This window comes from Pseudophryne corroboree (assembly GCF_028390025.1).
Source record: "Pseudophryne corroboree isolate aPseCor3 chromosome 7 unlocalized genomic scaffold, aPseCor3.hap2 SUPER_7_unloc_4, whole genome shotgun sequence".
Taxonomy (NCBI): domain Eukaryota; kingdom Metazoa; phylum Chordata; class Amphibia; order Anura; family Myobatrachidae; genus Pseudophryne; species Pseudophryne corroboree.
In genome coordinates, this window is record NW_026967613.1 from 725007 (window position 1) to 749356 (window position 24350).

The following is a 24350-nucleotide window of genomic DNA, read 5'->3' on the forward strand; positions in this document are numbered from 1 at the left end:
GCAAAGGTACAAGACAGCTTTTCCTTGCCAATATCTCTCTTTTGCAAAGAGCTGCGCATTGGAAAATTCAGGGCTATGCCGTGTAGATGATGGCCTAACAGGAGGCTTTAAAATTTTCATTCTAGTGTCCTTCGTTTGGGAGAAAAATCCAATGGTACAAGACAGCTTTTCCTTGCCAATATCTCTCTTTTGCAAAGAGCTGCGCATTGGAAAATTCAGGGCTATGCCGTGTAGATGATGGCCTAACAGGAGGCTTTAAAATTTTCTTTCTAGTGTCCTTCGTTTGGGAGAAAAATGCAAAGGTACAAGACAGCTTTTCCTTGCCAATATCTCTCTTTTGCAAAGAGCTGCGCATTGGAAAATTCAGGGCTATGCCGTGTAGATGATGGCCTAACAGGAGGTTTTAAAATTTCTTTCTAGTGTCCTTCTTTTGGGAGAAAAATGCAAAGGTACAAGACAGCTTTTCCTTGCCAATATCTCTCTTTTGCAAAGAGCTGCGCATTGGAAAATTCAGGGCTATGCCGTGTAGATGATGGCCTAACAGGAGGCTTAACAATTTTCTTTCTAGTGTCCTTCGTTTGGGAGAAAAACGCAAAGGTACAAGACAGCTTTTCCTTGCCAATATCTCTCTTTTGCAAAGAGCTACGCATTGGAAAATTCAGGGCTATACCATGTAGATGAAGCACTAACAGGAGGCTTTAAAATTTTCATTCTAGTGTCCTTCGTTTGGGAGAAAAATCCAATGGTACAAGACAGCTTTTCCTTGCCAATATCTCTCTTTTACAAAGAGCTGCGCATTGGAAAATTCAGGGCTATGCCGTGTAGATGATGGCCTAACAGGAGGCTTTAAAATTTTCTTTCTAGTGTCCTTCGTTTGGGAGAAAAATGCAAAGGTACAAGACAGCTTTTCCTTGCCAATATCTCTCTTTTGCAAAGAGCTGCGCATTGGAAAATTCAGGGCTATGCCGTGTAGATGATGGCCTAACAGGAGGCTTTAAAATTTTATTTCTAGTGTCCTTCGTTTGGGAGAAAAATGCAAAGGTACAGGACAGCTTTTCCTTGCCAATATCTCTCTTTTGCAAAGAGCTGCGCATTGGAAAATTCAGGGCTATGCCGTGTAGATGATGGCCTAACTGGAGGCTTTAAAATTTTCTTTCTAGTGTCCTTCGTTTGGGAGAAAAATGCAAAGGTACAAGACAGCTTTTCCTTGCCAATATCTCTCTTTTGCAAAGAGCTACGCATTGGAAAATTCAGGGCTATACCGTGTAGATGAAGCACTAACAGGAGGCTTTAAAATTTTCATTCTAGTGTCCTTCGTTTGGGAGAAAAATCCAATGGTACAAGACAGCTTTACCTTGCCAATATCTCTCTTTCGCAAAGAGCTGCGCATTGGAAAATTCAGGGCTATGCCGTGTAGATGATGGCCTAACAGGAGGCTTTAAAATTTTCTTTCTAGTGTCCTTCGTTTGGGAGAAAAATGCAAAGGTACAAGACAGCTCTTCCTTGCCAATATCTCTCTTTTGCAAAGAGCTGCGCATTGGAAAATTCAGGGCTATGCCGTGTAGATGATGGCCTAACAGGAGGCTTTAAATTTTTCTTTCTAGTGTCCTTCGTTTGGGAGAAAAACGCAAAGGTACAAGACAGCTTTTCCTTGCCAATATCTCTCTTTTGCAAAGAGCTGCGCATTGGAAAATTCAGGGCTATGCCGTGTAGATGATGGCCTAACAGGAGGCTTTACAATTTTATTTCTAGTGTCCTTCGTTTGGGAGAAAAATGCAAAGGTACAAGACAGCTTTTCCTTGCCAATATCTCTCTTTTGCAAAGAGCTACGCATTGGAAAATTCAGGGCTATACCGTGTAGATGAAGCACTAACAGGAGGCTTTAAAATTTTCTTTCTAGTGTCCTTCATTTGGGAGAAAAATCCATTGGTACAAGACAGCTTTTCCTTGCCAATATCTCTCTTTTGCACAAAGCTGCGCATTGGAAAATTCAGGGCTATGCCGTGTAGATGATTGCCTAACAGGAGGCTTTAAATTTTTCTTTGTAGTGTCCTTCGTTTGGGAGAAAAATGCAAAGGTACAAGACAGCTTTTCCTTGCCAATATCTCTCTTTTGCAAAGAGCTGCGCATTGGAAAATTCAGGGCTATGCCGTGTAGATGATGGCCTAACAGGAGGCTTTAAAATTTTCTTTCTAGTGTCCTTCGTTTGGGAGAAAAATGCAAAGGTACAAGACAGCTTTTCCTTGCCAATATCTCTCTTTTGCAAAGAGCTGCGCATTGGAAAATTCAGGGCTATGCCGTGTAGATGATGGCCTAACTGGAGGCTTTAAAATTTTCTTTCTAGTGTCCTTCGTTTGGGAGAAAAATGCAAAGGTACAAGACAGCTTTTCCTTGCCAATATCTCTCTTTTGCAAAGAGCTACGCATTGGAAAATTCAGGGCTATACCGTGTAGATGAAGCACTAACAGGAGGCTTTAAAATTTTCATTCTAGTGTCCTTCGTTTGGGAGAAAAATGCAAAGGTACAAGACAGCTTTTCCTTGCCAATATCTCTCTTTTGCAAAGAGCTGCGCATTGGAAAATTCATGGCTATGCCGTGTAGATGATGGCCTAACAGGAGGCTTTAAAATTTTCTTTCTAGTGTCCTTCGTTTGGGAGAAAAATGCAAAGGTACAAGACAGCTTTTCCTTGCCAATATCTCTCTTTTGCAAAGAGCTGCGCATTGGAAAATTTAGGGCTATGCCGTGTAGATGATGGCCTAACAGGAGGCTTTACAATTTTATTTCTAGTGTCCTTCGTTTGGGAGAAAAATGCAAAGGTACAAGACAGCTTTTCCTTGCCAACATCTCTCTTTTGCAAAGAGCTAATTCAGGGCTATGCCGTGTAGATGATGGCCTAACAGGAGGCTTTAAAATTTTCTTTCTAGTGTCCTTCGTTTGGGAGAAAAATGCAAAGGTACAAGACAGCTTTTCCTTGCCAATATCTCTCTTTTGCAAAGAGCTGCGCATTGGAAAATTTAGGGCTATGCCGTGTAGATGATGGCCTAACAGGAGGCTTTACAATTTTATTTCTAGTGTCCTTCGTTTGGGAGAAAAATGCAAAGGTACAAGACAGCTTTTCCTTGCCAATATCTCTCTTTTGCAAAGAGCTGCGCATTGGAAAATTCAGGGATATGCCGTGTAGATGATGGCCTAACTGGAGGCTTTAAAATTTTCTTTCTAGTGTCCTTCGTTTGGGAGAAAAATGCAAAGGTACAAGACAGCTTTTCCTTGCCAATATCTCTCTTTTGCAAAGAGCTGCGCATTGGAAAATTCAGGGCTATGCCGTGTAGATGATGGCCTAACTGGAGGCTTTAAAATTTTCTTTCTAGTGTCCTTCGTTTGGGAGAAAAATGCAAAGGTACAAGACAGCTTTTCCTTGCCAATATCTCTCTTTTGCAAAGAGCTACGCATTGGAAAATTCAGGGCTATACCGTGTAGATGATGGCACTAACAGGAGGCTTTAAAATTTTCATTCTAGTGTCCTTCGTTTGGGAGAAAAATGCAAAGGTACAAGACAGCTTTTCCTTGCCAATATCTCTCTTTTGCAAAGAGCTGCGCATTGGAAAATTCAGGGCTATGCCGTGTAGATGATGGCCTAACAGGAGGCTTTAAAATGTTATTTCTAGTGTCCTTCGTTTGGGAGAAAAATGCAAAGGTACAAGACAGCTTTTCCTTGCCAATATCTCTCTTTTGCAAAGAGCTACGCATTGGAAAATTCAGGGCTATACCATGTAGATGAAGCACTAACAGGAGGCTTTAAAATTTTCATTCTAGTGTCCTTCGTTTGGGAGAAAAATCCAATGGTACAAGACAGTTTTTCCTTGCCAATATCTCTCTTTTACAAAGAGCTGCGCATTGGAAAATTCAGGGCTATGCCGTGTAGATGATGGCCTAACAGGAGGCTTTAAAATTTTCTTTCTAGTTTCCTTCGTTTGGGAGAAAAATGCAAAGGTACAAGACAGCTTTTCCTTGCCAATATCTCTCTTTTGCAAAGAGCTGCGCATTGGAAAATTCAGGGCTATGCCGTGTAGATGATGGCCTAACAGGAGGCTTTAAAATTTTATTTCTAGTTTCCTTCGTTTGGGAGAAAGACAGCTTTTCCTTGCCAATATCTCTCTTTTGCAAAGAGCTGCGCATTGGAAAATTCAGGGCTATGCCGTGTAGATGATGGCCTAACTGGAGGCTTTAAAATTTTCTTTCTAGTGTCCTTCGTTTGGGAGAAAAATGCAAAGGTACAAGACAGCTTTTCCTTGCCAATATCTCTCTTTTGCAAAGAGCTACGCATTGGAAAATTCAGGGCTATACCGTGTAGATGAAGCACTAACAGGAGGCTTTAAAATTTTCATTCTAGTGTCCTTCGTTTGGGAGAAAAATGCAAAGGTACAAGACAGCTTTTCCTTGCCAATATCTCTCTTTTGCAAAGAGCTGCGCATTGGAAAATTCAGGGCTATGCCGTGTAGATGATGGCCTAACAGGAGGCTTTAAAATTTTCTTTCTAGTGTCCTTCGTTTGGGAGAAAAATGCAAAGGTACAAGACAGCTTTTCCTTGCCAATATCTCTCTTTTGCAAAGAGCTGCGCATTGGAAAATTTAGGGCTATGCCGTGTAGATGATGGCCTAACAGGAGGCTTTACAATTTTATTTCTAGTGTCCTTCGTTTGGGAGAAAAATGCAAAGGTACAAGACAGCTTTTCCTTGCCAATATCTCTCTTTTGCAAAGAGCTGCGCATTGGAAAATTCAGGGCTATGCCGTGTAGATGATGGCCTAACAGGAGGCTTTAAAATGTTAGTTCTAGTGTCCTTCGTTTGGGAGAAAAATGCAAAGGTACAAGACAGCTTTTCCTTGCCAATATCTCTCTTTTGCAAAGAGCTACGCATTGGAAAATTCAGGGCTATACCATGTAGATGAAGCACTAACAGGAGGCTTTAAAATTTTCATTCTAGTGTCCTTCGTTTGGGAGAAAAATCCAATGGTACAAGACAGTTTTTCCTTGCCAATATCTCTCTTTTACAAAGAGCTGCGCATTGGAAAATTCAGGGCTATGCCGTGTAGATGATGGCCTAACAGGAGGCTTTAAAATTTTCTTTCTAGTTTCCTTCGTTTGGGAGAAAAATGCAAAGGTACAAGACAGCTTTTCCTTGCCAATATCTCTCTTTTGCAAAGAGCTGCGCATTGGAAAATTCAGGGCTATGCCGTGTAGATGATGGCCTAACTGGAGGCTTTAAAATTTTCTTTCTAGTGTCCTTCGTTTGGGAGAAAAATGCAAAGGTACAAGACAGCTTTTCCTTGCCAATATCTCTCTTTTGCAAAGAGCTACGCATTGGAAAATTCAGGGCTATACCGTGTAGATGAAGCACTAACAGGAGGCTTTAAAATTTTCATTCTAGTGTCCTTCATTTGGGAGAAAAATCCATTGGTACAAGACAGCTTTTCCTTGCCAATATCTCTCTTTTGCACAAAGCTGCGCATTGGAAAATTCAGGGCTATGCCGTGTAGATGATGGCCTAACAGGAGGCTTTAAAATTTTCTTTGTAGTGTCCTTCGTTTGGGAGAAAAATGCAAAGGTACAAGACAGCTTTTCCTTGCCAATATCTCTCTTTTGCAAAGAGCTGCGCATTGGAAAATTCAGGGATATGCCGTGTAGATGATGGCCTAACTGGAGGCTTTAAAATTTTCTTTCTAGTGTCCTTCGTTTGGGAGAAAAATGCAAAGGTACAAGACAGCTTTTCCTTGCCAATATCTCTCTTTTGCAAAGAGCTGCGCATTGGAAAATTCAGGGCTATGCCGTGTAGATGATGGCCTAACTGGAGGCTTTAAAATTTTCTTTCTAGTGTCCTTCGTTTGGGAGAAAAATGCAAAGGTACAAGACAGCTTTTCCTTGCCAATATCTCTCTTTTACAAAGAGCTGCGCATTGGAAAATTCAGGGCTATGCCGTGTAGATGATGGCCTAACAGGAGGCTTTAAAATTTTCTTTCTAGTTTCCTTCGTTTGGGAGAAAAATGCAAAGGTACAAGACAGCTTTTCCTTGCCAATATCTCTCTTTTGCAAAGAGCTGCGCATTGGAAAATTCAGGGCTATGCCGTGTAGATGATGGCCTAACAGGAGGCTTTAAAATTTTATTTCTAGTGTCCTTCGTTTGGGAGAAAAATGCAAAGGTACAAGACAGCTTTTCCTTGCCAATATCTCTCTTTTGCAAAGAGCTACGCATTGGAAAATTCAGGGCTATACCGTGTAGATGAAGCACTAACAGGAGGCTTTAAAATTTTCATTCTAGTGTCCTTCATTTGGGAGAAAAATCCATTGGTACAAGACAGCTTTTCCTTGCCAATATCTCTCTTTTGCACAAAGCTGCGCATTGGAAAATTCAGGGCTATGCCGTGTAGATGATGGCCTAACCGGAGGCTTTAAAATTTTCTTTGTAGTGTCCTTCGTTTGGGAGAAAAATGCAAAGGTACAAGACAGCTTTTCCTTGCCAATATCTCTCTTTTGCAAAGAGCTGCGCATTGGAAAATTCAGGGCTATGCCGTGTAGATGATGGCCCAACTGGAGGCTTTAAAATTTTCTTTCTAGTGTCCTTCGTTTGGGAGAAAAATGCAAAGGTACAAGACAGCTTTTCCTTGCCAATATCTCTCTTTTGCAAAGAGCTGCGCATTGGAAAATTCAGGGCTATGCCGTGTAGATGATGGCCTAACAGGAGGCTTTAAAATTTTCATTCTAGTGTCCTTCGTTTGGGAGAAAAATCCAATGGTACAAGACAGTTTTTCCTTGCCAATATCTCTCTTTTACAAAGAGCTGCGCATTGGAAAATTCAGGGCTATGCCGTGTAGATGATGGCCTAACAGGAGGCTTTAAAATTTTCTTTCTAGTTTCCTTCGTTTGGGAGAAAAATGCAAAGGTACAAGACAGCTTTTCCTTGCCAATATCTCTCTTTTGCAAAGAGCTGCGCATTGGAAAATTCAGGGCTATGCCGTGTAGATGATGGCCTAACAGGAGGCTTTAAAATTTTATTTCTAGTGTCCTTCGTTTGGGAGAAAAATGCAAAGGTACAAGACAGCTTTTCCTTGCCAATATCTCTCTTTTGCAAAGAGCTACGCATTGGAAAATTCAGGGCTATACCGTGTAGATGAAGCACTAACAGGAGGCTTTAAAATTTTCATTCTAGTTTCCTTCATTTGGGAGAAAAATCCATTGGTACAAGACAGCTTTTCCTTGCCAATATCTCTCTTTTGCACAAAGCTGCGCATTGGAAAATTCAGGGCTATGCCGTGTAGATGATGGCCTAACAGGAGGCTTTAAAATTTTCTTTGTAGTGTCCTTCGTTTGGGAGAAAAATGCAAAGGTACAAGACAGCTTTTCCTTGCCAATATCTCTCTTTTGCAAAGAGCTGCGCATTGGAAAATTCAGGGCTATGCCGTGTAGATGATGGCCTAACTGGAGGCTTTAAAATTTTCTTTCTAGTGTCCTTCGTTTGGGAGAAAAAAGCAAAGGTACAAGACAGCTTTTCCTTGCCAATATCTCTCTTTTGCAAAGAGCTGCGCATTGGAAAATTCAGGGCTATGCCGTGTAGATTATGGCCTAACAGGAGGCTTTAAAATTTTCATTCTAGTGTCCTTCGTTTGGGAGAAAAATCCAATGGTACAAGACAGTTTTTCCTTGCCAATATCTCTCTTTTACAAAGAGCTGCGCATTGGAAAATTCAGAGCTATGCCGTGTAGATGATGGCCTAACAGGAGGCTTTAAAATTTTCTTTCTAGTTTCCTTCGTTTGGGAGAAAAATGCAAAGGTACAAGACAGCTTTTCCTTGCCAATATCTCTCTTTTGCAAAGAGCTACGCATTGGAAAATTCAGGGCTATACCGTGTAGATGAAGCACTAACAGGAGGCTTTAAAATTTTCATTCTAGTGTCCTTCATTTGGGAGAAAAATCCATTGGTACAAGACAGCTTTTCCTTGCCAATATCTCTCTTTTGCACAAAGCTGCGCATTGGAAAATTCAGGGCTATGCCGTGTAGATGATGGCCTAACAGGAGGCTTTAAAATTTTCTTTGTAGTGTCCTTCGTTTGGGAGAAAAATGCAAAGGTACAAGACAGCTTTTCCTTGCCAATATCTCTCTTTTGCAAAGAGCTGCGCATTGGAAAATTCAGGGCTATGCCGTGTAGATGATGGCCTAACTGGAGGCTTTAAAATTTTCTTTCTAGTGTCCTTCGTTTGGGAGAAAAATGCAAAGGTACAAGACAGCTTTTCCTTGCCAATATCTCTCTTTTGCAAAGAGCTACGCATTGGAAAATTCATGGCTATACCGTGTAGATGAAGCACTAACAGGAGGCTTTAAAATTTTCATTCTAGTGTCCATCGTTTGGGAGAAAAATCCAATGGTACAAGACAGCTTTTCCTTGCCAATATCTCTCTTTTACAAAGAGCTGCGCATTGGAAAATTCAGGGCTATACCGTGTAGATGATGGCCTAACAGGAGGCTTTAAAATTTTCTTTCTAGTTTCCTTCGTTTGGGAGAAAAATGCAAAGGTACAAGACAGCTTTTCCTTGCCAATATCTCTCTTTTGCAAAGAGCTGCGCATTGGAAAATTCAGGGCTATGCCGTGTAGATGATGGCCTAACAGGAGGCTTTAAAATTTTATTACTAGTGTCCTTCGTTTGGGAGAAAAATGCAAAGGTACAAGACAGCTTTTCCTTGCCAATATCTCTCTTTTGCAAAGAGCTACGCATTGGAAAATTCAGGGCTATACCGTGTAGATGAAGCACTAACAGGAGGCTTTAAAATTTTCATTCTAGTGTCCTTCATTTGGGAGAAAAATCCATTGGTACAAGACAGCTATTCCTTGCCAATATCTCTCTTTTGCACAAAGCTGCGCATTGGAAAATTCAGGGCTATGCCGTGTAGATGATGGCCTAACAGGAGGCTTTAAAATTTTCTTTGTGGTGTCCTTCGCTTGGGAGAAAAATGCAAAGGTACAAGACAGCTTTTCCTTGCCAATATCTCTCTTTTGCAAAGAGTTGCGCATTGGAAAATTCAGGGCTATGCCGTGTAGATGATGGCCTAACTGGAGGCTTTAAAATTTTCTTTCTAGTGTCCTTCGTTTGGGAGAAAAATGCAAAGGTACAAGACAGCTTTTCCTTGCCAATATCTCTCTTTTGCAAAGAACTGCGCATTGGAAAATTCAGGGCTATGCCGTGTAGATGATGGCCTAACAGGAGGCTTTAAAATTTTCTTTCGAGTGTCCTTCGTTTGGGAGAAAAATGCAAAGGTACAAGACAGCTTTTCCTTGCCAATATCTCTCTTTTGCAAAGAGCTGCGCATTGGAAAATTCAGGGCTATGCCGTGTAGATGATGGCCTAACAGGAGGCTTTAAAATTTTCTTTCTAGTGTCCTTCGTTTGGGAAAAAAATGCAAAGGTACAAGACAGCTTTTCCTTGCCAATATCTCTCTTTTGCAAAGAGCTACGCATTGGAAAATTCAGGGCTATACCGTGTAGATGAAGCACTAACAGGAGGCTTTAAAATTTTCATTCTAGTGTCCTTCGTTTGGGAGAAAAATGCAAAGGTACAAGACAGCTTTTCCTTGCCAATATCTCTCTTTTGCAAAGAGCTGCGCATTGGAAAATTCAGGGCTATGCCGTGTAGATGATGGCCTAACAGGAGGCTTTAAAATTTTCTTTCTAGTGTCCTTCGTTTGGGAGAAAAATGCAAAGGTACAAGACAGCTTTTCCTTGCCAATATCTCTCTTTTGCAAAGAGCTGCGCATTGGAAAAGTCAGGGCTATGCCGTGTAGATGATGGCCTAACAGGAGGCTTTAAAATTTTCTTTCTAGTGTCCTTCGTTTGGGAGAAAAATCCAATGGTACAAGACAGCTTTTCCTTGCCAATATCTCTCTTTTGCACAAAGCTGCGCATTGGAAAATTCAGGGCTATGCCGTGTAGATGATGGCCTAACAGGAGGCTTTAAAATTTTCTTTCTAGTGTCCTTAGTTTGGGAGAAAAATGCAAAGGTACAAGACAGCTTTTCCTTGCCAATATCTCTCTTTTGCAAAGAGCTGCGCATTGGAAAATTCAGGGCTATGCCGTGTAGATGATGGCCTAACAGGAGGCTTTAAAATTTTCTTTCTAGTGTCCTTCGTTTGGGAGAAAAATGCAAAGGTACAAGACAGCTTTTCCTTGCCAATATCTCTCTTTTGCAAAGAGCTGCGCATTGGAAAATTCAGGGCTATGCCGTGTAGATGATGGCCTAACAGGAGGCTTTAAAAAAAAATTTCTAGTGTCCTTCGTTTGGGAGAAAAATGCAAAGGTACAAGACAGCTTTTCCTTGCCAATATCTCTCTTTTGCAAAGAGCTGCGCATTGGAAAATTCAGGGCAATGCCGTGTAGATGATGTCCTAACAGGAGGCTTTAAAATTTTCTTTCTAGTGTCCTTCGTTTGGGAGAAAAATGCAAAGGTACATGACAGCTTTTCCTTGCCAATATCTCTCTTTTGCAAAGAGCTGCGCATTGGAAAATTCAGGGCTATGCCGTGTAGATGATGGCCTAACAGGAGGCTTTAAAATTTTCTTTCTAGTGTCCTTCGTTTGGGAGAAAAATGCAAAGGTACAAGACAGTTTTTCCTTGCCAATATCTCTCTTTTGCAAAGAGCTGCGCATTGGAAAATTCAGGGCTATGCCGTGTAGATGATGGCCTAACAGGAGGCTTTAAAATTTTCTTTCTAGTGTCCTTCGTTTGGGAGAAAAATGCAAAGGTACAAGACAGCTTTTCCTTGCCAATATCTCTCTTTTGCAAAGAGCTGCGCATTGGAAAATTCAGGGCTATGCCGTGTAGATGATGGCCTAACAGGAGGCTTTAAAATTTTCTTTCTAGTGTCCTTCGTTTGGGAGAAAAATGCAAAGGTACAAGACAGCTTTTCCTTGCCAATATCTCTCTTTTGCAAAGAGCTGCGCATTGGAAAATTCAGGGCTATGCCGTGTAGATGATGGCCTAACAGGAGGCTTTAAAAAAAATTTCTAGTGTCCTTCGTTTGGGAGAAAAATGCAAAGGTACAAGACAGCTTTTCCTTGCCAATATCTCTCTTTTGCAAAGAGCTGCGCATTGGAAAATTCAGGGCTATGCCGTGTAGATGATGGCCTAACTGGAGGCTTTAAAATTTTCTTTCTAGTGTCCTTCGTTTGGGAGAAAAATGCAAAGGTATAAGACAGCTTTTCCTTGCCAATATCTCTCTTTTGCAAAGAGCTACGCATTGGAAAATTCAGGGCTATACCGTGTAGATGAAGCACTAACAGGAGGCTTTAAAATTTTCATTCTAGTGTCCTTCGTTTGGGAGAAAAATGCAAAGGTACAAGACAGCTTTTCCTTGCCAATATCTCTCTTTTGCAAAGAGCTGCGCATTGGAAAATTCAGGGCTATACCGTGTAGATGAAGCACTAACAGGAGGCTTTAAAATTTTCATTCTAGTGTCCTTCGTTTGGGAGAAAAATGCAAAGGTACAAGACAGCTTTTCCTTGCCAATATCTCTCTTTTGCAAAGAGCTGCGCATTGGAAAATTCAGGGCTATGCCGTGTAGATGATGGCCTAACAGGAGGCTTTAAAATTTTCTTTCTAGTGTCCTTCGTTTGGGAGAAAAATCCAATGGTACAAGACAGCTTTTCCTTGCCAATATCTCTCTTTTGCACAAAGCTGCGCATTGGAAAATTCAGGGCTATGCCGTGTAGATGATGGCCTAACAGGAGGCTTTAAAATTTTCTTTCTAGTGTCCTTAGTTTGGGAGAAAAATGCAAAGGTACAAGACAGCTTTTCCTTGCCAATATCTCTCTTTTGCAAAGAGCTGCGCATTGGAAAATTCAGGGCTATGCCGTGTAGATGATGGCCTAACAGGAGGCTTTAAAATTTTCTTTCTAGTGTCCTTCGTTTGGGAGAAAAATGCAAAGGTACAAGACAGCTTTTCCTTGCCAATATCTCTCTTTTGCAAAGAGCTGCGCATTGGAAAATTCAGGGCTATGCCGTGTAGATGATGGCCTAACAGGAGGCTTTAAATAAAAATTTCTAGTGTCCTTCGTTTGGGAGAAAAATGCAAAGGTACAAGACAGCTTTTCCTTGCCAATATCTCTCTTTTGCAAAGAGCTGCGCATTGGAAAATTCAGGGCAATGCCGTGTAGATGATGTCCTAACAGGAGGCTTTAAAATTTTCTTTCTAGTGTCCTTCGTTTGGGAGAAAAATGCAAAGGTACATGACAGCTTTTCCTTGCCAATATCTCTCTTTTGCAAAGAGCTGCGCATTGGAAAATTCAGGGCTATGCCGTGTAGATGATGGCCTAACAGGAGGCTTTAAAATTTTCTTTCTAGTGTCCTTCGTTTGGGAGAAAAATGCAAAGGTACAAGACAGTTTTTCCTTGCCAATATCTCTCTTTTGCAAAGAGCTGCGCATTGGAAAATTCAGGGCTATGCCGTGTAGATGATGGCCTAACAGGAGGCTTTAAAATTTTCTTTCTAGTGTCCTTCGTTTGGGAGAAAAATGCAAAGGTACAAGACAGCTTTTCCTTGCCAATATCTCTCTTTTGCAAAGAGCTGCGCATTGGAAAATTCAGGGCTATGCCGTGTAGATGATGGCCTAACAGGAGGCTTTAAAATTTTCTTTCTAGTGTCCTTCGTTTGGGAGAAAAATGCAAAGGTACAAGACAGCTTTTCCTTGCCAATATCTCTCTTTTGCAAAGAGCTGCGCATTGGAAAATTCAGGGCTATGCCGTGTAGATGATGGCCTAACAGGAGGCTTTAAAAAAATTTCTAGTGTCCTTCGTTTGGGAGAAAAATGCAAAGGTACAAGACAGCTTTTCCTTGCCAATATCTCTCTTTTGCAAAGAGCTGCGCATTGGAAAATTCAGGGCTATGCCGTGTAGATGATGGCCTAACTGGAGGCTTTAAAATTTTCTTTCTAGTGTCCTTCGTTTGGGAGAAAAATGCAAAGGTATAAGACAGCTTTTCCTTGCCAATATCTCTCTTTTGCAAAGAGCTACGCATTGGAAAATTCAGGGCTATACCGTGTAGATGAAGCACTAACAGGAGGCTTTAAAATTTTCATTCTAGTGTCCTTCGTTTGGGAGAAAAATGCAAAGGTACAAGACAGCTTTTCCTTGCCAATATCTCTCTTTTGCAAAGAGCTGCGCATTGGAAAATTCAGGGCTATGCCGTGTAGATGATGGCCTAACAGGAGGCTTTAAAAAAAATTTCTAGTGTCCTTCGTTTGGGAGAAAAATGCAAAGGTACAAGACAGCTTTTCCTTGCCAATATCTCTCTTTTGCAAAGAGCTGCGCATTGGAAAATTCAGGGCTATGCCGTGTAGATGATGGCCTAACTGGAGGCTTTAAAATTTTCTTTCTAGTGTCCTTCGTTTGGGAGAAAAATGCAAAGGTATAAGACAGCTTTTCCTTGCCAATATCTCTCTTTTGCAAAGAGCTACGCATTGGAAAATTCAGGGCTATACCGTGTAGATGAAGCACTAACAGGAGGCTTTAAAATTTTCATTCTAGTGTCCTTCGTTTGGGAGAAAAATGCAAAGGTACAAGACAGCTTTTCCTTGCCAATATCTCTCTTTTGCAAAGAGCTGCGCATTGGAAAATTCAGGGCTATGCCGTGTAGATGATGGCCTAACAGGAGGCTTTAAAAAAATGTTCTAGTGTCCTTCGTTTGGGAGAAAAATGCAAAGGTACAAGACAGCTTTTCCTTGCCAATATCTCTCTTTTGCAAAGAGCTGCGCATTGGAAAATTCAGGGCTATGCCGTGTAGATGATGGCCTAACAGGGCTGGGGAGGGCCGCTGCTCAGGCACATCTCTGTCAAGTAAAGAAGATTCAACTGAGGCAGCACAAGGGAACTCTCATCTGGGGACAACAACTGCAGGGAGAACACTTATTTTCAGATGAACATGGGAGGGCAGAAGGCTGCCTAATACTGAAGCACCCCCAAACAACAAACCAAATGCAACAACTAGTGCAAGCATTCCTGGGGGAAGGCTGCAGCAGATGGATTTGCATATGGTGATGTCATCCAAGCAGTGGGTCAAAGTTGGCTTCAACCCTCGTCTGCATATGAAAAGAGAAAAGGGGCGTGCAGGGCATGGCGGCCTTTTGCGGCGATTGGATGACCCCTAGTTCGCATTAAACACATCCACCCTCCTTCGGTGTGGGGCTCATGTTGGCTATGCCCCAGCCCCTGAAGCATTCAAGCTGATTTCTTGCAGCAGCTAGGCACTGTAACAGCTCCAGAGCTGCTCTGTAAGGCAAGTAAAAGGGCGTGGGCCCTGCAGCACTACCTGTAGTTCGCATTGTGCGTTGGAAGGCACAAATTAAGCAGACGGGAGAAGTCAGGATAGTGCACAAGGGCATAGAAGGGAGCGGCTCAAGAAAAAAGAAGTGGAAATAGACAGCAAACTAGGCTGGAGAGAGACCTGAGACAAAGAGATCTGAATTATACGAGAGCCGACCAGGGGAAACACAAATTATGCAGTCAAGTTTCCCACATTTGGGGAAATCGCAGGAGCAGCACACCCAGAGTGCAATGGGTGAGACTTGCCCTGGGAGAAGCACCTTCATGATCATAGTATCTCACCTGGCAGGTAAGTAGGATTTGGGATAGTTCTGGGGAGGGTCGCTGCTCGGGCTGTCAAGTGAAGTAGATCCAACTGAGGCAGCACAAGGAAACTCTCGATAGAAGAACAAGGCTAGAGGAAGATCTGAGACAAATAAATCTGACTTTTACCAGAGCTGACCAGAGGAAAGAACAAACACAGTCCCCCACTACCACAAATAATGCAGTCGAGTTTCCCACATTTGGGGAAATCATAGGGGTCAGCATACCCAGAATGCAATGAATGAACCTCACCCTGGGAGAACAATCTTCATGACCATGGTATCTCCTATGCAAAATAAGTATGACTTAGGATAGGGCTGGGGAGGGCCGCTGCTAAGGCACATCTCTGTCAAGTAAAGGAGATTCAACTGAGGCAGCACAAGGGAACTCTCATCTGGGGACAACAACTGCAGGGAGAACACATATTTTCAGATGAACATGGGAGGGCAGAAGGCTGCCTAATACTGAAGCACCCCCAAACAACAAACCAAATGCAACAACTAGTGCAAGCATTCCTGGGGGAAGGCCTGCAGCAGATGGATTTGCATATGGTGATGTCATCCAAGCAGTGGGTCAAAGTTGGCTTCAACCCTCGTCTGCATATGAAAAGAGAAAAGGGGCGTGCAGGGCATGGCGGCCTTTTGCGGCGCTTGGATGACCCCTAGTTCGCATTAAACACCTCCACCCTACTTCGGTGTGGGGCTATGCCCCAGCCCCTGAAGCATTCAAGCTGATTTCTTGCAGCAGCTGGGCACTGTAACAGCTCCAGAGCTGCTCTGTAAGGCAAGTAAAAGGGTGTGGGCCCTGCAGCACTACCTGTAGTTTGCATTGTGCGTTGGAAGGCACAAAGTAAGCAGACGGGAGAAGTCAGGATAGTGCGCAAGGGCATAGAAGGGAGCAACTCAAGAAAAGAGAAGTGGAAACAGACAGCAAACTAGGCTGGAGAGAGACCTGAGACAAAGAGATCTGAATTATACGAGAGCCGACCAGGGGAAACACAAATTATGCAGTCAAGTGTCCAACATTTGGGGAAACCGCAGGAGCAGCACACCCAGAGTGCAATGGGTGAGCCTTGCCCTGGGAGAAGCACCTTCATGATCATAGTATCTCACCTGGCAGGTAAGTAGGAGTTGGGCTAGAGCTGGGGAGGGTCGCTGCTCGGGCACCCCCCTGTCAAGTGAAGGAGATCCAACTGAGGCAGCACATGGAAACTCTCGAAAGAAGAACAAGGCTAGAGGAAGATCTGAGACAAATAAATCTGACTTTTACCAGAGCTGACCAGAGGAAAGCACAAACACAGTCCCCCACTACCACAAATAATGCAGTCGAGTTTCCCACATTTGGGGAAATCACAGGGGTCAGCATACCCAGAATGCAATGAATGAACCTCACCCTGGGAGAACAATCTTCATGACCATGGTATCTCCTATGCAAAATAAGTATGATTTGGGATAGGGCTGGGGAGGGCCACTGCTCAGGCACATCTCTGTCAAGAATTTATAAAGTCTATACATATATATAACCAAATGTCAATATATATATATAGAACCCAGCGCTCCTATCAAAACTTATCTATTTCACCAATTTGTTGCTTATTTAATCTTTATACATCTATTAATTTTCACCATATATTATAAAATGCTGCTCCCATAGGTAGTACTGTTCTACCAATAATAAACCAAATTTTAAAGATAATCACACTTGTTATCAAGGGAGCGCAAAAAATAAAATATACAAGCTCCTTATTTTTAAAAAATATATATAGACAGAAGAAACCCACATTCAATAAAATACAATGGAGTCAACATATATAGGCACCACTATCCATATCTAAATGTAATCAGGATCTATTTCATATTGCCCTTGATGACAACGGAATGTTTATTAAAGGGTCCAAAAAATCCTACTGGATACAGCTGTTGTAATTTAATCGTTTGTAACCCTACCTTGAACGAGAGCTGTCTATGTATTCTATTAAGGGATGGTTACCTAATAGCTGTGCCTCCGCTCAAGCTATGTGTAGTATTTAACTACCGTTAAGGCTTGCTTGAGTAAGCCTGATCTCTATCCTTAGGGGATGATTCCCTTATATCATAGATATATTATCTAATATACCTGTCTCTTTCTTCCAGGATCTTCAGATCAACTTCCAGACGGACCAGACACACATGGAAAGTATAACACTTTAATGACCAGTACCAAATGGATTAAGTATACATTAACATTTCATCAATTACACATTCCCCTTTAAGTCATTAATCCATGCTAACCCCCTGTCAATTAGGCCTATACACAGTACCTGCATGCAATACAACAAATCCTTTTTCTTTTCAAGACACCCTTAGGTGTTAGAGTGACCCGGGTACTCTTAATATGATAGTGCACTATAAGGGCCCATAAACTTCCTAAAAATAACAGCAGTTAATACAGAATGTCTGACACTATGTTTTAGTATCAACTATCAGTTCTCCCTTCAGTTAAAGAGAAAGATGTTTGGCTCAGTCTACTTATGGTAGCGATTACTTTCTCCTATAAGGTTACTTATAGTTCCTCCTTGGCAGATAACAGAAAGTATCTATTTAGCTCATAGATAGTAACATCAACAGTTGATTACCAAGGAATCTGTATCCTTTCCTCAGTAAAAATGTTACTGTAGTTGTCCAGTATTAAACTAAACTCCTAAGAAGCTGGTATGATAAACCTTTGTTATGCTGCGTCCTTGTGTCCATTTGAAGTAGCTGATGCTTTCTATATTTCAGAGCATATATAGCTTTTCGATTCCTGTATGCCTCAAATTATTGTTGTCTCTTAGGATGAGTCTATATTAAATATATCTGCAAGAGATGGTTTCTCTTATCATAGTCACAGCGAGCTCAAATCCTTTAACTTTATAACTAATAGTCTCTTACGTGTCAGTCCTTCTTACGGGTTCACGAATATACATATAACACAGTTGTATTAAAGTGCCACAAGCTAGTCTTCGAATCGGGATGATATTCTAATCCTTTGTGGCTAAGAGGCTTTAACATCCATCCAATGTCACTGTAGTATGGCTACCTTTAATGTCCTTGACTCTAATTCTGCTAATTCAGGGGCATAAATACACACATTAGGTGGCAGCTTTAGGGTGTTACTTTCTATTTAGCGCTGCGGAACAATGTCTCTGGCTCTCCTTTGACTGATGTGATGCTGATATATGGGGGAGTTTTAAAACTATTTATGAAGCGTTAAACAGTTCAAGTTTCACTCCACTCCTCCTGTTACATATATATACCCAGTGCTTTCTACCTTCTCCTTAGCACTATGATTAAGCCATACATGGAACTGTAATTATAGGTCACTCTGACTACTGTGACCCATTACTATCCTCCTGCTTAATAGCCATTATTGCGGCCTAGCCCTGGAGTACTTAGTCCCAATATGAAATTGACTATGTACAATAGTCACCTATGGCTTGCTGTGCTTAGTGTAGGGGTAATATAAATGGCTGGATTATGCACTCACACTTCTACCATCTAGTGATGCTGCTGCCGGATGCTCCCCCGACTCCTCCCTTACACTTACAGCCACACAGAATGGAGCCTCTGCTGCTGGTCCTGGCTTCTTTGTTGTGGCTGTCAGAGTCTGTGCCGGTAATAGGTAGGAAGGAACCCTCTCTGTGTCCCTGTCACAGATGTGCCCTTCCAATACTGCTGGGTGAGTTGACTAGCGCTGATCTTGGGTTCTATGAACAGTTCTGAGTCTCAATGCTGCTGTCACCACCTTTACAGTAAGGAAGCCCTGTTCTGGCTTCACACACTAAGCCCCCTCCGGCCGCCGCAATGTATACCGCTCAGCTCTAATGCGGGCGACGGCCGGAGCAGCAAAAAACTATGTCCTCTCACCAAGGGATATGCAGTCTCTATCTCAGCTACACTCACAGCACCTCTCCACTCCTCTCTAGTAGTCACATGACCCACTCTGAGGTGATGCCCCGCCCACTGGCAATCACCTCACTAGGTGATTGACAGTTAGGAGCACAAGGACATTAACCCTTTAGATACACTGTGAAACCATAAAATAAGCCTTCATTGTATTCACCACTACATTTACATCAATGTACATACAATTACATATATGTGAACTGTATTATTTACCTCACAACATGCATACAGTATTACAACATCCATTAACTTTTATATGAATAATATATATGCTTATACTCCATTTTAGTCACCATATTATAACTACCTCAGTATAAGTGTTGTTTAAACCCTAAATCAGGGTTACATTTCTCCCCCTGGTGCATTGTCACTGTTTAACATCTTTAGGTGCCAATGCACCATCTACCTTACTCACTATGCTAAAATAGTATATATTCATTCACATCCATTAGCAAGCCACCTCATCTCAACCATTTTAACTGTTGGCCAAATAGGGAGGGATGGAACTACATAGCCTTCATGCCTCCCAGGGATAGTGTTCTCTGATCGTGCTGGTTTCCCTTGCTCTTCTACACCTGATTTATTGACTTCTTTTAGTACTGGACTTCGGATGGAAGATTTAAGAGATTGTGCTAGGGTAAAGTTATCATGTACCTCACTACGATTTTCACTGAGACTAGTTTCTTTCTCTGACGAAGCTTCTAAAGTTATCAAGTCTTTAGCATCTGAATTTTCCGTTTCTTGATCCTGGGACTGATTTACTCTACCATTGAATCTCGAGAGAGGTCGGTAATGTAAGGTTGTAGAAGGATGACATGGAGCTGGATCTCTCCCTTGCCTTTGTTCTGAATATGCACTTCCTTCATCAACCACTTTTTCTCGTGGTTGATAACAATAACTGTATGATCCTCGTCGGTTTGGAGCAAATCGACTCCCTTTCACTGGTACTCCACCTATGCCAGTCACATTTGCTGCATGTACACCCTTTTCCCCTTCCAACACTTCAAATTCTACTTTCTCTCCATCTCCTACACTGTACAACAGTTTTAGGGGATTATTCTTCGTTATGGATGTCCAATGTACAAATATGTCTTCTCCGGTGTCATGCCTTTTAATGAAGCCATAGCCTTTCTTCACATGGAACCATATTACTGTGCCAGTCATTTTAAGAGACATATACTGTGTCCCTTTACTATCAACTTTATTCATAGAAGATTGTCTCAGCAATATACCATCCACTACCTCAGTCTGTAATGCTATGTCCTTAGTATCCGGTCGCATAGAAAATTCATGGATACGGTCTTCAGGACAGTTGTTTAGGAAGTTGGCATCCTTGAGTATTTTATTCTCAGATTCTAGCTGAGACAGTCTTTCTTTCATTTCATTCAGACAAATATGATCCTCCTTTTCAGTTTCTTTACCCACTTCCAATAATTCAGACAACTCAGTTATTTTTGATTCCAGAGAATGAATATTGTCTTCCTGCTGCTGGTACATTATCAACTTTTGTTGCTCCTGATCCACTCTGGTTTGTCTTTCATCAGATGCCATGGTTTCCATCTCTCTCTGTATAAACCAAAGTTCTCTCTCAAGCTCTTTGTTCCTCTCATCAATTTTGGTGTTAAACATCTGTTCTTCTTTTAGCTTCCATTGGGTTTCATCTAGAACCTCCAACAACTGATGTTTAGACCTGTCCAGTGCTATATGTCTTATCACCTCTATCGGGGTCTGTAGATCCACTGGGCTATCTCTTCTTGTTGGTTCCTCAATGGAAGTTGGAAACCGGGAAAGCAGGTCCTTCTGTTGATCTTTTGGAAGAGCTAATACTAATTGTCCATGTTTCTTATAATCCTCAGCTATTTGCTTTAGCACAGTTTCTAATCTCTGTATACCTACATCTATCTTCACTTCCCCTGGAACTCTCTCTTTCAGTGGTAGAACATTCTTATCTCCTTTCATTCCATAATCCATGTTAGCGACCAAAGTATGAGCAAGGTTGTCACTAACACCTCCCTCACTATCCTTTAGGTGGGGATCAAGTTTGACTTTCTTGTCCTTTGATTTTTTTCTTTCTCTTCTCCAACTCTACAGGGACATCTAATATTTTTTCATTTTTCACACCTAGGTTATTTACAAAAGTTCCCACAAACTTGCATGTCACCTCTTCCTTTAAGCCTGGTCCCTTACGGTACTCTTGTTTGTCCATACTTTTACATTCTCTAATGGCTTCAACTCTCCCAACTGATACAGCAATGGCTTTATGTCCAACCTTCTCCCTGTTCCTTTGCTTCTTTCCCATATTTGTATTTTATTTTTAGGGATGTGAGGACTTTATCAATAATAATTAATGGCAGCTGACACCTGTGGTGTAACAGGGCCTGAGTGTAACTTCTATCTCACGCGGTGCCTCCAAATGTAACCCTACCCTCATTACCTTGAACGAGAGCTGTCTATGTATTCTATTAAGGGATGGTTACCTAATAGCTGTGCCTCCACTCAAGCTATGTGTAGTATTTAACTACCGTTAAGGCTTGCTTGAGTAAGCCTGATCTCTATCCTTAGGGGATGATTCCCTTATATCATAGATATATTATCTAATATACCTGTCTCTTTCTTCCAGGATCTTCAGATCAACTTCCAGACGGACCAGACACACATGGAAAGTATAACACTTTAATGACCAGTACCAAATGGATTAAGTATACATTAACATTTCATCAATTACACATTCCCCTTTAAGTCATTAATCCATGCTAACCCCCTGTCAATTAGGCCTATACACAGTACCTGCATGCAATACAACAAATCCTTTTTCTTTTCAAGACACCCTTAGGTGTTAGAGTGACCCGGGTACTCTTAATATGATAGTGCACTATAAGGGCCCATAAACTTCCTAAAAATAACAGCAGTTAATACAGAATGTCTGACACTATGTTTTAGTATCAACTATCAGTTCTCCCTTCAGTTAAAGAGAAAGATGTTTGGCTCAGTCTACTTATGGTAGCGATTACTTTCTCCTATAAGGTTACTTATAGTTCCTCCTTGGCAGATAACAGAAAGTATCTATTTAGCTCATAGATAGTAACATCAACAGTTGATTACCAAGGAATCTGTATCCTTTCCTCAGTAAAAATGTTACTGTAGTTGTCCAGTATTAAACTAAACTCCTAAGAAGCTGGTATGATAAACCTTTGTTATGCTGCGTCCTTGTGTCCATTTGAAGTAGCTGATGCTTTCTATATTTCAGAGCATATATAGCTTTTCGATTCCTGTATGCCTCAAATTATTGTTGTCTCTTAGGATGAGTCTATATTAAATATATCTGCAAGAGATGGTTTCTCTTATCATAGTCACAGCGAGCTCAAATCCTTTAACTTTATAACTAATAGTCTCTTACGTGTCAGTCCTTCTTACGGGTTCACGAATATACATATAACACAGTTGTATTAAAGTGCCACAAGCTAGTCCTTGAATCGGGATGATATTCTAATCCTTTGTGGCTAAGAGGCTTTAACATCCATCCAATGTCACTGTAGTATGGCTACCTTTAATGTCCTTGACTCTAATTCTGCTAATTCAGGGGCATAAATACACACATTAGGTGGCAGCTTTAGGGTGTTACTTTCTATTTAGCGCTGCGGGACAATGTCTCTGGCTCTCCTTTGACTGATGTGATGCTGATATATGGGGGAGTTTTAAAACTATTTATGAAGCGTTAAACAGTTCAAGTTTCACTCCACTCCTCCTGTTACATATATATACCCAGTGCTTTCTACCTTCTCCTTAGCACTATGATTAAGCCATACATGGAACTGTAATTATAGGTCACTCTGACTACTGTGACCCATTACTATCCTCCTGCTTAATAGCCATTATTGCGGCCTAGCCCTGGAGTACTTAGTCCCAATATGAAATTGACTATGTACAATAGTCACCTATGGCTTGCTGTGCTTAGTGTAGGGGTAATATAAATGGCTGGATTATGCACTCACACTTCTACCATCTAGTGATGCTGCTGCAGGATGCTCCCCCGACTCCTCCCTTACACTTACAGCCACACAGAATGGAGCCTCTGCTGCTGGTCCTGGCTTCTTTGTTGTGGCTGTCAGAGTCTGTGCCGGTAATAGGTAGGAAGGAACCCTCTCTGTGTCCCTGTCACAGATGTGCCCTTCCAATACTGCTGGGTGAGTTGACTAGCGCTGATCTTGGGTTCTATGAACAGTTCTGAGTCTCAATACTGCTGTCACCACCTTTACAGTAAGGAAGCCCTGTTCTGGCTTCACACACTAAGCCCCCTCCGGCCGCCGCAATGTATACCGCTCTGCTCTAATGCGGGCGACGGCCGGAGCAGCAAAAAACTATGTCCTCTCACCAAGGGATATGCAGTCTCTCTCTCAGCTACACTCACAGCACCTCTCCACTCCTCTCTAGTAGTCACATGACCCACTCTGAGGTGATGCCCCGCCCACTGGCAATCACCTCACTAGGTGATTGACAGTTAGGAGCACAAGGACATTAACCCTTTAGATACACTGTGAAACCATAAAATAAGCCTTCATTGTATTCACCACTACATTTACATCAATGTACATACAATTACATATATGTGAACTGTATTATTTACCTCACAACATGCATACAGTATTACAACATCCATTAACTTTTATATGAATAATATATATGCTTATACTCCATTTTAGTCACCATATTATAACTACCTCAGTATAAGTGTTGTTTAAACCCTAAATCAGGGTTACACGTTACTTTCCAATTGTAATTGATACATTAAATTCCTTCTTGTGGATGAACAGCAACAGTTGTAACCAACGCCTCTTTTCTCTAACGTCCTAAGTGGATGCTGGGGACTCCGTAAGGACCATGGGGAATAGCGGCTCCGCAGGAGACTGGGCACATCTAAAGAAAGCTTTAGGACTATGTGGTGTGCACTGGCTCCTCCCCCTATGACCCTCCTCCAAGCCTCAGTTAGATTTCTGTGCCCGACGAGAAGGGTGCACACTAGGGGCTCTCCTGAGCTTCTTAGTGAAAGTTTTAGTTTAGGTTTGTTATTTTCAGTGAGACCTGCTGGCAACAGGCTCACTGCATCGAGGGACTAAGGGGAGAAGAAGCGAACTCACCTGCGTGCAGAGTGGATTGGGCTTCTTGGCTACTGGACATTAGCTCCAGAGGGACGATCACAGGCCCAGCCTGGATGGGTCCCGGAGCCTCGCCGCCGGCCCCCTTACAGAGCCAGAAGAGCGAAGAGGTCCGGATAAATCGGCGGCAGAAGACGTTCCTGTCTTCAATAAGGTAGCGCACAGCTGTGCGCCATTGCTCTCAGCACACTTCATACTCCGGTCACTGAGGGTGCAGGGCGCTGGGGGGGGCGCCCTGAGACGCAATAAAACATGATAAAAATACCTTACATGGCAAAAAATACATCACATATAGCTCCTGGGCTATATGGATGCATTTAACCCCTGCCAGAATATACAGAAAAACGGGAGATAAGGCCGCCGAAAAGGGGGCGAAGACTATCTCCTCAGCACACTGGCGCCATTTTCCCTCACAGCTCAGTTGGACGGAAGCTCCCTGGCTCTTCCCTGCAGTCACTACACTACAGAAAGGGTTAAAAAAAGAGAGGGGGGCACTAATTAGGCGCAGTATTAAAACATACAGCAGCTATAAGGGGAAAAACACTTATATAAGGTTATCCCTGTATATATATATATAGCGCTCTGGTGTGTGCTGGCATACTCTCCCTCTGTC

The 24350-nt window shown here is 42.0% G+C and overlaps 4 non-coding genes across 4 annotated transcripts; all 4 read right to left on the reverse strand.

Moving 5' to 3' along the window:
- Nucleotides 1-14492: 14492 nt before the first annotated feature.
- LOC134986581 (U1 spliceosomal RNA) lies at nt 14493-14655 on the reverse strand. The gene has a single exon (XR_010192431.1). It is a non-coding gene; the product is annotated as a U1 spliceosomal RNA (small nuclear RNA).
- Nucleotides 14656-14800: 145 nt separating this feature from the next.
- On the reverse strand, nt 14801-14964 carry LOC134986634 (U1 spliceosomal RNA). The gene has a single exon (XR_010192485.1). It is a non-coding gene; the product is annotated as a U1 spliceosomal RNA (small nuclear RNA).
- Nucleotides 14965-15625: 661 nt separating this feature from the next.
- LOC134986596 (U1 spliceosomal RNA) lies at nt 15626-15788 on the reverse strand. The gene has a single exon (XR_010192447.1). It is a non-coding gene; the product is annotated as a U1 spliceosomal RNA (small nuclear RNA).
- A 152-nt stretch (nt 15789-15940) lies between these two features.
- On the reverse strand, nt 15941-16104 carry LOC134986619 (U1 spliceosomal RNA). The gene has a single exon (XR_010192469.1). It is a non-coding gene; the product is annotated as a U1 spliceosomal RNA (small nuclear RNA).
- Nucleotides 16105-24350: the final 8246 nt, after the last annotated feature.